Genomic DNA, 17,001 nt, shown 5'->3' on the forward strand with positions numbered 1-17,001 from the left:
GCGATCAGTGCTAAAAAAAATATGCACTGACATTGTACTGACACTGGCAGGGAAGGGGTTAACACCAGGGGCGATCAAGGGGTTAAATGTGTTCCCCATTTGTGTTTCCTAACTGCATGGGGGACTGTGTGACTGGAGAAACACAGATCCGTCTTCCTGCATAGCAGAAAGACAGAATCTGTATGATCTTGGCTGTCAGAATGGAGATTTGTCTTGTTTACACAGGCAGATCCCCGTTCTGTCACTGCGGGGCACGATCATGGGTGGCCGCCAGAGCATGCGCGCCCACAAAAGCGAGTTCCTGAGTCAACATACAGCTATGGCGATTTGTGGAAACGAGCCATCTTGCTGAAGTATAATGACGGCGGCTGGCCGGGAAGAGGTAAAATAGTATATCAATACCATTCACTATGCCAGTGATAGTGAACCTTGGCACCCCAGATGTTTTTGAACTACATTTCCCCTGATGCTCGTGCACTCTGCAGTGTAGTGGAGCATCATGGGAAATGTAGTTCTAAAACATCTGGGGTGCCAAGGTTCGCCATCACTGCACTATGCTAATTAAGACAAATACTTTGTGGGATGTCACATCAATCATACAGACACCAAAACTAAAGTTCGTCATACACAGAGTGAGTTTTGTCTGGTGCTTAATAATGTTGGCACCACTCTGCCCAACCACCTTCCAGTTAAAAAATGACCGCATAGCACCTGCCTTCAATCAGATACAGGCACTGTTTGGGTGTTCTGACAGCAGAATACAATAGTCGCAGCAGGAGATTCATCCATGCAATCTATGTGTTTAGCTAGCTTAGGCCTGTAGCTAATTAAAAAAGTTCCTCCCTGGAGTACCTACCTAATGGAAGGCAGGTAGTTGATCCCATCTTGCTTCATGCAAACACAGCAGGCTGCTCCCATTGCATGCAACTGTCCTCTCCCCCTATCCCAGGTGTAGCCAAGGTGTAGGTGTAGTGATGTGTAGCCAAGAACACCTTACTGCTTCAGCTGCAATCATTGCAGCAATTTCTTCCTTTCTCCTGTCTGTCGGTGTCACAGATCGTTAAGGGGGCCATACAGATCAATAAATCATCTATTTCTTTTCCGATCATTCTCTTTTTATAGGAATATACATTTATAGTTGATTAATCGTGCCTCTGTTTTCACAATGCAGTCTCATAATCAAATTAATTGAAATAGGATCAAATCCATGATCAAAGCATCTCAGTGTTGCCGATCAATACAGCACATTTGAAAAAAAATGTGCCCTCATCAATCACTTCAGTTTGACTGAATCTGATCTAAATTGATCGGAAAGGAAAGTTATGCCTATCCGGTTGTAAGCCAATTTGAATGAACCACACATCGATGAGATAAATAAAAAAGAAGTGTGTATGGCAACCATTAGGTTACCTGAACATGGGCGGTTTGGCTTGTCACCTTCACATGCCTGGGTTTTTCTGGAGGCACATGCCCAACATCCAGCCCTGGCAGCAGCCTGTTAAAATCTATGATGGGCTGAAATACATGGCTGGACGCTGCACTGAGCGCTACTCGCATTTAGGGCCGCATGCGTTCAAAGACATATGCCCTGAATGCAGGAATTCTGTGTTCGGCACATACGTTCCTGGACTTGGGTACTACTGGCAGCAGGGCTGGATGTTGCACCTGTGCCTCCTGGGTGCCCAAAAACTCCAGGATTTGAGGATTATGGACCAAACCACCTGTGTGCATTAAGCTGACCATAGACTAGTGGAAATTCATTCAAAATTTTTCATTTTAAGAATGTTTGTTTAATTTTCTAAACGTTAGTGGGGTCAGAAACAATGGAAAATGTTAGGCAGGCCATACACGGAGCAAATTTCTTTACTGCAACCAAAAACATTTGCACAATTCCCCCATCAATACAAACAGTGCTGACAGGGAAATCCCTCCTGCTGGGCCATTGTCTTCTCCTGGCAGGGGCGGAGAAGACAGTGATTATCGCTAGCGGCTATAGCAGCTGCTTGAGATAATCGAAGGCGAATCCGGCAGGGTGGTTGTATCCAAGTTGACCGATCATCGAGGCCCTGATCAGATGTACATTTACCTGGTGCAATTGGACTTTTTTGTATATCCTTTTTATAAAAATACGACCTCAGTACAAAGTACTGTAAAACCACATAGTACAGTTTGGCAATATCTGGTAAAAGCTACAGTTTCACTCAATAAGGAAGGAGGTGTCGCAGGGCCGATCCTTGGTGGGAGCATGAGCTGAGGCAAAGGGGGGAAACAAACAGTGTTGCCAATCGCCCGTTCTGAAGCCTGCCGGGATCAGGAAAGCTCGTACACGCTCGGCTGGGTGGTGCATGTGCAGTGACATAATGGTGCCATTTTTGAATGTCACACACCGCGTCACCAAGAGATCCCACATTCTTTCCCCGTTCTGCTTGTGCATCGTGCAAGGAGGGTCCCAGCTGGATGGAGGTAGGAGCAGCCTGTGCGCCGTGACAGGAGGGCAAAGAGCAGCACCGGGGGCCCGGCTAGTGATGTCACCGGGGGTGGGCGAACATGGTGGGCCGTGCTGGGCTCTCAGAAGATCAGAGCTCCCTCCCCACATTGGGGGGCTTTCCATGAATTGTGGTGACACATGTCTGCTGGGGGATTGTGGGCATCTCACGTACCATGTCTGCAGTCTCTGACCATCTCACATGCCATGTCTGCAGTCTCTGACCATCTCACGTGCCATGTCTGCAGTCTCTGACCATCTCTCGTACTAGGTCTGCAATCTCTGGACCATCTCTTGTATCATGTCTGCAATCTCTGGACCATCTCACATATCAAGTCTGCAATCTCTGGACCATCTCACGTATCAAGTCTGCAATCTCTGGGCCATCTCATGTACCAAGTCTGCAATCTCTGGACCATCTCATGTACCAAGTCTGCAATCTCTGGACCATCTCTTGTACCATGTCTGCAGTCTCTGACCATCTCACGTACTAGGTCTGCAATCTCTGGACCATTTCTTGTACCATGTCTGCAGTCTCTGGACCATCTCACGTACCAGGTCTGCAATCTCCGGACCATCTCTTGTACCAGGTCTGCAATCTCTGACCATCTCAGGTACCATGTCTGCAGTCTCTGACCATCTCACGTGTTGTGCCATTAACTCGATGCCAAATAAACATTTGTAAAGGGGAGGAGTTAGTAAGATGACAATGCCCATGTGGGGGTGTCAGAAATATTTCTGCACCCAGGTGTCTGTGACCCTAGGATTGGCCCCGAGGAGTCGAATATACCAATCAAAATTTGGGAGGTAGCGGCTGTCTGGAAGTGGGGTTCCTAATTCTGATACCACACTTAGGTTAAGATCCTGTGGATTCTGGTCCCCTCTCTTGGTATAATACAACCCCTGGCAAAAATTATGGAATCACCAGTCCCTGAAGATGTTCCTTCAGTTGTTTATTGTTGTAGAAAAAAAGCAGATCACAGACATGGCCAAAAACTAAAGGCATTTCAAATGGCAACTTTCTGGCTTTAAGAAACACTAAAAGAAATCAAGAAAAATAATTGTGGTGGCCAGTAACAGTTAGATTTATAGAACAAGCACAGGGAATAAATTATGGAATCACTCAACTCTGAGGAAAAAATTATGGAATCATGAATAACAAATAAAATAACACTCCAACACATCACTAGTACTTTGTTGCACCACCTCTGACTTTTATAACTGCTTGCAGTCTCTGAGGCATTGACTTAATGAGTGATAAACAGTACTCTTCATCAATCTGGCTCCAGCCTTCTCTGATTGCTGTTGCCAAATCATCTTTGCAGGTTGGAGCCTTGTCATGGACCATTTTCTTTAACTTCCACCACAGATTTTCAATTGGATTGAGATCCGGACTGTTTGCAGGCCATGACATTGACCTTATGTGTCTTTCTCAAGGAATTTTTTCACAGTTTTTGCTCTATGGCAAGATGCATTATCATTTTGATAAATGATTTCATCATCCCCAAACATCCTTTCAATAGATGGGATAAGAAAAGTGTCCAAAATTTCAATGTAAACCTGTGCATTTATTGAAGATTTAATGACAGCCATCTCCCCAGTGCCTTTACCTGACATGCAGCCCCATATCATAATTGACTGTAAATGTTTTCTTCAGACAGTCGTCTGCATAAATCTCATTGGAACGGCACCAAACAAAAGTTCCAGCATCATCACCTTGCCCAATGCAGATTGGAGATTCATCACTGAATATGACTTTCATCCAATCATCCACAGTCCACGATTGCCTTTCCTTAGCCCATTGTAACCTTGTTTTTTTGTGTTTAGGTGTTAGAGATGGCTTTCTTTTAGCTTTTCTGTATGTAAATCCCATTTCCTTTAGGCGGTTTCTTACAGTTCGGTCACAGATGTTAATCACCTGAATGACCGCAACATACAGGGATATGTAATGTAATACTGACATATAATCACACACATAGGTTGGACTTGATGGACGTGTGTCTTTTTTCAACCTCACCTACTATGTAACTATGTAAGATGTTGACTCCAGTTTCCTCCCATTTGTTTTGTTGTACATTTTCTGTTTTCAAGGCATATTGCTTTAAGTTTTCTGTCTTGACGCTTTGATGTCTTCCTTGGTCTACCAGTATGCTTGCCTTTAACCACCTTCCCATGTTGTTTGTATTTGGTCCATGTTTTAGACACAGCCGAGTGTGAACAACCAACATCTTGTGCAACACTGCGTGATGATTTACCCTCTTTACCTACATACTAACAAGCAGATTTAATCTGATACAGGTGTTAGTGTTTGTAATGAAAATTTACAGGGCGATTCCATAATTTTTTTCTCAGAATTGAGTGATTCCATAATTTTTTCCTCAGAATTGAGTGATTCCATAAATTATTCCCTGTGCTTGTTCTATAAATCTAACTGTTACTGGCCACCACAATTATTTTTCTTGGTTTCTTTTAGTGTTTCTTAAAGCCAGAAAGTTGCCATTTGAAATGCCTTTAGTTTTTGGCCATGTCTGTGATCTGCTTTTTTTTTCTACAACAATAAACAACTGAAGGAACATCCTCAGGGACTGGAGATTCCATAATTTTTGCCAGGGGTTGTACTACTGTTATAGAATAAGTTTTCTACCATGCTGTAGAAATAGAAAGAGATAGCCTGGCTGCCTGCCGCACACCTTACCTAGCCCAAGTATTAGGCAGGGAAAAGCAGCCTCCGCTTGACTCATCTACACCATGTCCTCAACATGTTTCACCCCACCCCAGGGATTAATCATGAGGCTGCTTTAACCTGCCTACCACTCGGGGTGGGTGAGGTATGCGGTGGCCACGCTATTTTTTCCCATTTCTTCAGCATGCTTTGGGTCTGGACAGACCCCTCCTCAGCCTGAACCCTTACCAGTTATTGGTATCCAACTCACTAGACCTTGTTGGCCCTTAAAGTGATACTAAAGGCTTGTTTATTGTTTTTAAAAAATAACAAACATGTTTTACTTACCTGCTCTGTGCAGAGCAGCCCAGGTCCTCCTCTTCTCAGGTCCCTCTTCAACTCTCCTGCCCCCCCCCCCCCAATTGGCTCACTGAGTTTGATTGACAGCAGCGGAAGCCAATAGCGCCCCACTGGTGCCTCAGCCAATCAGGAGGGAGAGGCCTGTACAGCCGAGGCTCCTGAGCAACATCACTAGATCAAGATGGGCTCAGGTATGCATTAGGCAGGCTGCTGCACACAGAAGGTTTTTTTTATCTTAATGCATAGAATCAATCAAGATAAAACAACCTTCTGCCTTTCCAAATCAGTGTAAGCATTTATCAAGGTTCCTACCATACTACTTCATACAGAGGAGGGGTATTGACATATCCACAACCAGCAATGGACACATACAGCTGGTGTTTCCTCTGTAGCACTTTTTTTATTTCATTTGAGGGGTGTAGTGTGAGCCATGCAAACCCAAAGACAATAGTTGGAACACTAGATGCTTGGGGTATACTGTAGGTATTTGGAGATTGTTAATTAGGTGTATATTTATTTATATGTGCCTCTATAGGTGTCTTACCCTGAAATATTTTGGTGGCACACTAGGAGTGACATCTTGAACTACCCCACTTCTCAGCACTTTGTAATGTATTATCAAGGGAGTTGGAAACACCTGAATTCATTAGGCATATATATGTGAGTAAAATTATTTTTCACATGTCCTTCGTTATACAACTTCATAGCCTTTGCTATTTGATAGAAAATGATGATATTATGTTTAATCTTTAGATAGTGGTAACATCCAGGTGAAAGACAGAACACCAACATTTCTGGCAGACATAATTCAATTTTAGTCTTTTCTTCAATTATTGGTAGTTTTTCAGTTATGTAAAAGGATGTGGCACAGAATACTCCTTGTCTGCATCCTTAGTACCACCCTGGGGTAGTGTACTTATATTTGCTCAAATCTAGAAAATAAAAACTTATTATATATGCCTTAAATGCCAACTCCTTTTGGACTACGTTTCACCCATATTTAGAGTATCACATGAAATATGGTCAGCGTGCACAATTTATACACACATCCTGAGGCAAATTTACAGAGGAGCCAATTATTCTACCAGGAGGTCTTTGGAATGTGGAAAGATACTCATGGAAGCACAGGGGAACATGCAAACTCCATGCACATAGCTTCCCCTCTGGGATTAAGACTAAGGATCTCAGTGCTACAAGCCAAAGAGCTAACCACTAAGCCACTGTGATACCCACATTATTAGTCTCCTAACAAAGACAAATGATATAAATATTGTATGAAAATACAATCTTGTGTCAGAAGGTGCTAGCACACTGTTCCTAAGGCTCGGTTCACACTGCTGCAACATGGAAACCAACTTGTGAGACCCCAAGTCGCATGACATGTCAAATTCAAGGTTTCCCTATGAGAGCCTTCTTAACTGACACTACACAAGTTGCTCTGACTTTAAAAAAAGGTTCCTGCACTACTTTGGTCCGACTTGAGTGCGATTTCAGGCCTTGTAAGGCTTCCAAATAGCATCCAAGTAGGAAAGGAAGGCGCAGGGCAAAATCGCACTTTGCCTTCGCAGCGGTGTGAACCAAGCCTTAAGGGAATATAAAGTTGTTTCTTTAGCATATATTTTATTATTTACACTGTTCAGGGCTAAAAATACAAAAATAGGACTTTTAACAATAAGTTTAGTTTTTTTCCCCCATTTAGTCATAAATATGAAATGTTGCACATACAAGAACTGTCTATTTACATTGGCAGTCTGTGGGTGCCAAGGCAAACAGCTCCTATTGTGTTCTTTAATTAGAAAACCCATAATGCATTGTGCCACTGTGTGTGTATCCTCTATTAAATGTGCGATAAATGTGTCAGAACAATTATTTTAAATTTAAGGTGGCAAAGTAATGTGGAAGCGTTCTGCTTTTTTTTTTTTTTTTTTTTAGCTACTTATAACCTCTCATAGAGGATCACTATACTCCCCCTGACAATACCTGATTTGCTTTTCCCTCTGTAAGTAAAGAGCCATCTTTATTCACCATTCCCATCACGTCCTGCACTGAAATGCTGCACAGAAATCGCACAATTGTGTAAAACCTGACACCTGTGCAGTTTTCAGATGTATTCACAAATATCATAGATCAGCCTCTAATATTGTGACCTTCTACAAGACTATAGTGGTGCAGTTTGATCACTTTTAGCCCAATTCTGAGCACAAAATAATAATTAAAAAAAAAAGACAGACACCTTATTCTAGGTTTCCACAGGCTCCCTCCAGTGGTGCTACTAGGTCACTGCAGCCTCTTCTCTAAGCTGGTGGTTACACGCTCGCTCTCTCCACCTACTACCATGTTTCCCTGAAAATAAGACAGGGTCTTATATTAATTTTGGCTACAAAAAACACATTAGGGCTTATTTTCAGGGAATGCCTTATTTATTTATTTACGGTATGTACAATAATCAACATTTATTCAAATACATCATGTATTTTACAAATGTCTTCTTCTTATGGAAAAAAAAAAATATCCTGATCAGTTAAAAGATGATAGACAGCAGAGTGCTTGTGCCGTGTCATTTACCCCTCTCTATGTTCTAAAAAACCTGGAATAAAACAATAAAATGTTTTTTTAAAACGTTTCTGTGCCCCCTCTCTTCTCTCCCTGTCAGCTCAGGAGTCAGCATTATGACATTCTGTAATCCGAAAAATAAACCTTGGTTAAAGTCATTGTAAAATTATGTAATCCATTTTGTAAAAAAGATTATATAATGTGCAGCGAGTCTCCTTTTGTAATGTTATTGTGGAAAATACTTTATTTACAGCGCCACTGGGTACTCTGTGCGCACAGGTGACTCGCTGGAGCTCTTCTTCGCTCCGAATACTGCAGAGGGAGAGGTGGAGATCCCTGCTGATGTCAGCCCCGCTCCGAGCACTGCAGAGGGAGTGCTGCTGTCAGCCAAGGGGAGAGGAGAAGATCGTTGGCGGGTCACGTGAGCGCCCAGCGGTGCTGTAAATAAGATATTTTCCACAGTAGTTACAAAAGGAGACACACTGCACATTATATAATCTTTTTACAAAACGGATTACATGTTTTTACAATGACAACTAGGGCTTATTTTCCGGGTAGGGCTTATATTGCAGCCATCCCTGAAAATAACGCTAGGTCTTATTTTCAGGGTAGGGCTTATTTTCGGGGAAACAGGGTAGGCAGGGTTAATAGCCCTGCATTGTAATGATGACACTAAGCCCTGGTACACACTAATGCGATTTCTGATGTGTCCCAGAATGCATGGAATCGCATGACAAATGAAATAACATGAGTTTCTATGAAGGCCAGTGACACCTGCAGCGCAAATCCGGGTCCTGCCAGAGTTTAGTGCGGTATGATTTGTAGCTCCATAGATTTGAATGAAAACTGCATACAGATTGCTTATCTGTTCTAAAATCAAATGAAAGGATTCCAGTACATTACGCAAGTGTTTGCTTTGTTCCTGACCTCCCATCCCTGGCCCATGTACTAATAGAAGGAAAGCAGGGGGGTGGGACTTTACATGAAGCACGTGGCAGCAAAACAGTAAATGGTGAACATGTAGGAATTTTATTGATAATTACAAAGATATATACGAAATAATAATGGTATCAAAGGTAAGATAAAGGTCAAGATAAAACCTCAATAATATTCCAAGGTCCACCAAGAAAAATGATAAAAAAACATTTCCAAATTGATGCCTACAGGACCTATAGCCTCACTGAGCCTGTATGTATGGATAGTGTATAGTAGCTTGGGAGTCTTGGGTAGGTATTATTATTATTATACAGGATTTATATAGCGTCGACAGTTTACGCAGCACTTTACAACATTAGGGCAGACAGTACAGTGCAATACAATTCAATACAGGAGGAATCAGAGGGCCCTGCTCGTTAGAGCTTACAATGTAGGAGGGGGGGTCAAGTTATACAAAAGGGTAATAGCTGCGGGGGATGAGCTAATGGAGAAAATAGTGCAGTTGTTAGATGGAGGCAGGATAGGCTTCTCTGAAGAGGAAAGTTTTCAGGGATCACCTAAAAGTGGATAAAGTTGGAGACACTCTGACAGATTGGGGTAGGGAATTCCAGAGGATGGGCGCGGCTCGGGAGAAGTCCTGGAGGCGGATATGAGAGGAGGTGATGAGGGAGCTAGAGAGCAGGAGGTCTAGAGAGGAACGGAGATGGCGATTAGGTTGGTATTTTGAGACTAGGTTAGTGATGTAGCTGGGGGCAGAGTTGTGGATGGCTTTGTAACTTATTGTTAGTATTTTGAATTTAATTCGTTGGGTGAGTGGCAGCCAATGGAGGGATTGGCAGAGGGGGGTAGCAGACACTGAGCGGTTTGTAAGGTGGATGAGTCTGGCAGCAGCATTCATGATGGACTGAAGGGGGGATAGTCTATTTAAAGGTAAGCCAATGAGGAGGGAGTTGCAGTAGTCAAGGCAAGAAATAACCAGGGAGTGAATCAGGAGCTTTGTGGTTTCATTGGTTAAAGGGACGTAGTTTAGAGATGTTGCGGAGGTTGAGGCGGCAAGCTTTGGAAAGTGATTGGATGTGGGGGTTGAAAGGAGAGTTCAGAATCTAGGATAACACCTAGCACCCTGACATGTGGGGACGGGTGGATGGTTTTGCCATTGCTCTTGACAGAGAAGTCAGGGGAAGAGGCACATGGGGGAGGAAATATTATAAGCTCGGTTTTGGACAAGTTGAGTTTGAGGAAGGTATTGGTAGAACCACGGCATTTGGTAGCTCTATGCGTGCCCTGGTCCATGCCTGCCCTGGTTGCTGCCCATGTGGGTCGTCTCTGCCGAATTGTCCACCACAGCTCCCGGCTAGTGGCACCCGGCCAAGCATACCACCAATCTACGTACTCACGTAAGTAAGCATGCACCGGGTGTGGGGTTCCCTTTACCCTACCCTTGTTCATGTTTTTCATTAATCTAACTTTATCACTCATATATCATTATAGATTCATCACACGTTCTGCTCCTGACAAGTGGTTCAAAAGCCACAAAACGTGTACCGCTACCAAATGCCGTGTTTCTACCAATATCTACCCAAGACTCCCAAGCTACTATACACTAACCATACATACAGGCTCAGTGAGGTCCTGCAGGCACCAATTTGGAAATGTTTTTTATCATTTTTCTTGGTGGACCTTGGAATATTATTGCGGTTTTATCTTGAGAAACCAATGTTATTACCTTGTTCATTGTTATGATTTTTACCTTTGATACCATTACTATTCGTAATTATTCATTGTTATAATTCTTACCTTTGATACCATTATTATTCATATGTATCACTGTAATTATCAATAAGTCCTCATGCACACGGACATTTTTACAGCTGCTTTTTTGAGCTTTTTTTTGCAACTTAAAAAGGCCTGTCTATGTTAGTCTATGGCTTCATGCCCACCTAGGCGTTTTTGAGCTGCAAGTGGCATAGGCGTTTTTAAGCTGTAAAAAAAACCCAGGACCAGTGGGTTCTGAGAGACGTTTTTCAGCTGTAAAAACGCTCTAACGCTGAAGAACGCTCAAAAACGTCATTCACCAACGTTTTTTAGCGTTTTTGATCCATTGAAAAAAAAAAAAAAACGCTCAAAAACACTAACGCGGAAAAACGCTCAAAAACGCTAATGCAAAAAAGCTGAAAAAAGCTGAAAAAAGTTTTAAAAAATCACTGCAAAGATACTGGCGTTTTCATAACGTTTTTTTAACAGCCTGTGTGCATGAGGGCTTAAATTCCTACATGTTCACCATTTACTCTTTTGCTGCCACGTGCTTTATGTAAAGTTCCACCCCCCCACTCTCCTTTTGAACTCATAGGGATGGAAACACATGACCTTACCAGGCCATGGTTTCACTGAAAGTCCCGGGGATGGAAATACAGGGCCTTACCAGGCCTTGGCTTCATTAAAGTCCCAAATAAAACTCTCCCTTTTGTATATTAATCATGTACTAATAGAGGGGAGAGGGAGGATAGAAATCAAAGCTGTATCCAAATTGTCTCAAAAATGCATTCAAATCCAATTGAACCGCATAAACATGGACTGTAGATGCTCCTTGAAATCATACTGCAAAAAAAATTGAAGGGCCAGTTCACACCACAAAAATGCACTCCGGATATGTTTCCAGATCAGTTATTGCATACAGTTCACACCACACGCAGTTCCAGTGCATTTTTGATACAATTTGCTATGTTCCAGTACAGTTCCGTGCAGAAAACATGCAGCACGCTCTACTTTATTTTCTGCACCGGAAACTGACTGGAACTGACTGCACTGGTGTGAACTAAAGCCATTGGAATACATGGAAAACACTGCATGCCTTTTTAGTGCAGAAAAAAAGCGCACAAAACTGCATCTGGTGTGAACTAGCACTCAACTCACACCGCATCAGTGTGAACCTAGCCTGAGGGAGCAGGCCAGAGCTTTGGAGAAAAGAGGGCAAAGCTGGGGATGGGGTAAGTAATAGTGCATCTTGTTCACAATCTAGGCATAACAAGCATTTAGCCCTTGTAGTGCAGGGGGTAGATTTTGACTACCTCCTGGAGTTGGGCTTTAAACCTAATACATTCCTTCTTGGATTAAAGGACTCTCTGTCCCAAAGAAAGAAACGATTTTGGGTGGCCAATATTCACAAATAATGTCGAGCAACATTTGCAGCAACAGGCCCTTTCTGGGTTAGTTTGGGGGCACTAATGGGGCGTTCTGCATATTAGGGCCTCTGTTTCTTTCCCAAAACCTACCACTAACCTATACGTCAGTCCTGACAATGTAAAGGGACACTAAACCTAAAGCCTGCTACACACTATTAGTAATGAAAAAATTTGAAGCGCTCAAGAGTCGCCGCTGTATTAGGTATGTGATGTTAGTACAGCGATCTCTCCCATTGAGCTATTGTATTTGGACAGGGGGACAGGGACACCGGTGTAGCGTCATATATGGCGACCCATCACATTTGCGACGCCGCCATATGCATTCCAACACTGTGGCGATCTGCGCTTGCGCAGAATTTTGTCGCCACACCCCTGAGTCCAGGTTCAAGCCCCACCATCCAAGTGGACACAGAGATAGATTATAATTATGCCGAGCGAAGCAAGCCCGTGCCCAAAGCGTGGCGAGCCCGTAAGGGGCCCTGTGGCAAAGTGGTCTTACAACAGTGTTGGAATGCATATGGCGGTGTCGTGCATGCGCACTCCAGCGGGTAGCAAAATGTGATGGGTAGCGAATGTGACGTGACACCCCCCTCCAGGACAAACCAAGGGCTGAGAGCGCTGATCGGCAGACCTTTTTCGGTCATGCCCCCTTCTCAGAAGCTGGCGGAACAGCTGGCTTCTGAGGGACCGGCTGGTGTACACACGGGCCGAATGTCAGCCGGTTTCTATTGAACTGACCAATGCTGCCTGATATTCAACCCTTGTGTATGGCCCTTAACAGTTTGGTAGATCTAGAGAGTGTTTCTAGAATGTACTAGAGTAATTTGGATCACCATTCTAAAAAAGGTAAAAAAAAAAAATCACGCGGTCCCCTTTTATAATTACCATATTTATCGGCGTATAACACGCACTTTTTTTCCCCCTGAAAATCAGTGGGAATTCGTGTGTTCGTGTTATACACCGATTCCTGCAGTCTCTGAGGGAAGAGGAGCAATCGCCGCTGAATTACACAGAGCCGCGATCTCCTGTGTACCAGGCGCTGCTTCACTCACAGCCACGCCTCCTGGCCCCGCATTGGGCCACTGTTCTGTCTAGGGTTGCACCGATATTAGTATTAGTGCCGATACTGAGTATTTGCACAAGTATCAGTACTCGTGCAAATGCACAGATACTTTCAGGCTCAGTCAGTTCTTTGAGCTGTCAGTGGGGATGAACAAATGTTCCTCTGTTTAACCCCTTATTAACCCTTAATTTACTCTAATCAGCCTTAATTAACTCCCTATTCTCCTCCATTTAATTATTTTCCTGCTTATTTTTTTTGGTTCATGTCTATTTTATAAAGATAAACAATTAAACATTTTTTTTTTTTTGCTTTGTTAGTGAATATTTTCACACATATATATTAATATATATATTTACACATTTCACATTAAAAAAGCTCAAAATGAACAAACAAAAAAAATTTATTTATTTTGTAAAATGACTTTTCAATGCTTTGTACCATTGCTGACAGCTGAAGTGTAAACAAAACAGGTGCGGTAGGTATTGGTAATGGGTACCGGTACTAAAAAAAAAAAAAAAAAAAATGGTATTGGTGCATCCCTAGTTCTGTCTATCATATGAGCAGGGCCAGGAGGCGTGGCTGTGAGTGATGGCTTTTTTCCTGAAACTTCCCTCTTAAAATGAAGGTGCGTGTTATACGCCGATAAATACGGTAAATACAATGCAGATTTTCCGATGAAACCCTAAGGCTGCTCTTCAAAATAGACAAGGACAATCTGTGTATTACTGATAGTGACTGGTCTTCTTAAATCATTGTTTTTAGTAAGAGTAAGTAAGTGTAGTCAGAATCAGAGGTGCACTGGAAATTGGGGCCCATTCACACTATGCATTACATCAACACTCCCTGTAGCATATAATAGCACTGTACATGGCTTCTGTGTGCAGTGAAATGCACATTTTATCACACAGTGTAATGCATTACCGTAAATAAGTCCTAAAGCTGGTTAAGGGTGAATGGGGGAAAAAAAAAAAATAAAAAAAAAAACTAACAGGTTCCTCCATCTACACTAATGGCACAAATGGACAAATCTCTCTGCTGGGTTATTGTATTCTGACAGCCTCTAACATGTGGGTAGTGTCTCCACATCCAGCTTTACTCTTTTTGGATACAGTGGTTTTAGGTCTGAACTATAGTGTGCAAGCTAATGACCATGTCGGGACTGGTGGCTCAATGCACAATAGGATTTGCTCTCATTTTATCTCAGAATTATTTTCTCCTAAAAGCATCTAAGGCTGGCCATAGACGTTGCAATTTTTTTTTTCCCTACGACCACAGGTTGCAGGAAAGAAATTTGCATTATTCCCCCATCATTACAGACAGTGCTGACAGGGAAATCCCTCCTGCCGGGCAATTGTCTTCTCCCATCGCTATAGCAGCCGCTTGCAAAAATCGGAAGTCCAGCAGGCTGGTTATACCCAAGTTTATCGACTGATCAACTTCGTACATTCAGCCTGCCCATTAATAGTTCGAATCTTGACCGGTTCCTGCTGAACCAGGCAAGATTTGAACCGTGTACCTGCTTCTTAGGCCTCATGCACACTGGCCCATTTTACAGCTGCAGTTTTTGGCTTCAGATGTTTTTTTCTGCAGCATATAAACTCCTCAGCATGTTATCCCATGTATCCATGCACACATAGGCTGTTATCAGCAGTTTTTGGCCAGGGGCGTTTTCTATCTGGAACACCCCCTGACCCCCCCCCCAGATTTAGTGGGTTTTGAGAAGAGTTTTTCAGCTGTAAATCATCTCTAACTCTGAAAAACAGGATTTTTTTTTATAACAGCTTACCTGTAAAATGCTTTTCTTGGAGTACATCATGGGACACAGAGGGACATAAAAATCCTATTTTCTTTATCGTACATCACGGGACACAGAGCCACAATAATAACTGTATGGGATGTCCCAGAGCAATGCCACCTGAGGGGAGGGGACACAAACAAAAGTAGGGTGCAATCAGACCTGAGGACTTATACTGCTCCCTGCAGCACACTGCGCCCAATGGCGATATCCTCATGCCTTCTTACATCCACCTGATAGAATCTTTTTTTTTTTTTTATTACGTCTTTATTTATATTCGTACAAAATACATCTCAATATGCGATATACTTACAAAAACATATTACTAATAGGACAAAACACCACTCTTAGATGTACATAAGAACCCCGTAACCAAAAGTGCTCTATTATTTTTATCCCTTTTTTCTCCCCTCCCCTCTTCCCTCCCCTTTCCCTTTTTTTTTTTCCCTTATGCCTTATCCCTTCCCACTCTTACCTTCCCTTACCCCTTCCCCTCCCCTTAAACCCCCCTATCCCGTCCCCCCTACGCATCCCATCTCGTACACCTTATTCCAACACATGTTAACATTCCTACTCGTAAGGGCCATATTTCTATAATTCCTTATAGCGGGTATCCCATTTCCTCCAACCAGGGTCTCCAAAGTTTTTTAAATGCTTTTATATTCTTCCTTCTTATATATACTGCCTTTTCCTTCCACATTGTTTCAGTCACCGTTTTAATCCATTCATCTTTCCGTGGGGGGGTACTTGCCTGCCATCTTTGGGCGATTAACTTCCTTGCCTGAAAGAGACATCTTTGGACTATTGTAATTTTGCAGCTTCCTACATCCATACTCTCCCCTACTCCTAACACACATAATTTCGGGTCCATTTTAAGTTCTAAGAAGAGGACCTTATTGAGGGTTTCTACAATCTCTGACCAATACCGGAATAATTTCGGACACTTCCATAGCATATGCAACAAGTCCCCCTCCTCTTGACATCTAGGGCAGTTGGCGTCCATTCTCCTCCCAAACTCGAATAATCTTTTTGGGGTGTAGTACGCCCTATGGATCAACATTAGATGCGACATCTTTTGGGCAGGGGAGACCGACACCTGATGTCCCCCCACTAGTATCTTCCTCCACTGCTCATCTGAAAACGCACCCAACTCTCTCTCCCATTTACCTCTACTTTTAAGTTTTCCCGGGGTCTCTATACTATTTTTACAGATATATGGGTATATTTCGGCTATGGACCCCCATTGGCCCATCTGGTCGCCCAATTTCTGAAGCACGCAGGTCTCATTCCAGGAGGGACCCTGTTCCCCAAACTGTGCCTTAAGGGCATGTTTAACTTGTATATAGTTATATAGAGAACTATCTGGTATATCGAATTCTTCTTTCAGTACGGAAAAGGATTTTAGCGAAGCCTGATTATATAACTGAACTAGTTTCTTTATTCCCTTTTTTTCCCATATTTTAATTTTTCCTATTTCTTGTAGTTCTTGTAGGTTCTTATTATTCCACAGCGGAGTACATTTTAACCAACCATCCATTCCTAGCAGTGCTTTAACGGACCTCCAAACTTTTTTTATTAGTTTGACCGTAGGGGTTTTGTGTATAAAGGAGTCCGCCTCCAGGGTCTCTAGCACGGTCCCATGTGGGGCTCCCGTGATCAACAAACTCTCATTGCTATTTTTCCCTAAATGTTGCAGCTGAGCTGCCAGAAAATAACTACGAGGGTGCGGTACTGCCATCCCCCCTTCCCGCGAGGGGAGTTGTAGGGTCTGTAATCTTATTCTGGAAGATCCCCCTTTCCATATAAGGTCTCTAAATATTGTTTCTATTTTGTCAAACCATTTCCTGCTTATCCATATTGGCGAGTTCTGCATTATATACAGTAACTGGGGAAGCCAAAGCATTTTAATTAGATTACACCTCCCCGCTGTTGATAACGGAAGGCCCTTCCATATTTCAATCTTAC

This window comes from Aquarana catesbeiana, linkage group LG11 (genome assembly GCF_042186555.1).
Source record: "Aquarana catesbeiana isolate 2022-GZ linkage group LG11, ASM4218655v1, whole genome shotgun sequence".
NCBI lineage: Eukaryota > Metazoa > Chordata > Amphibia > Anura > Ranidae > Aquarana > Aquarana catesbeiana.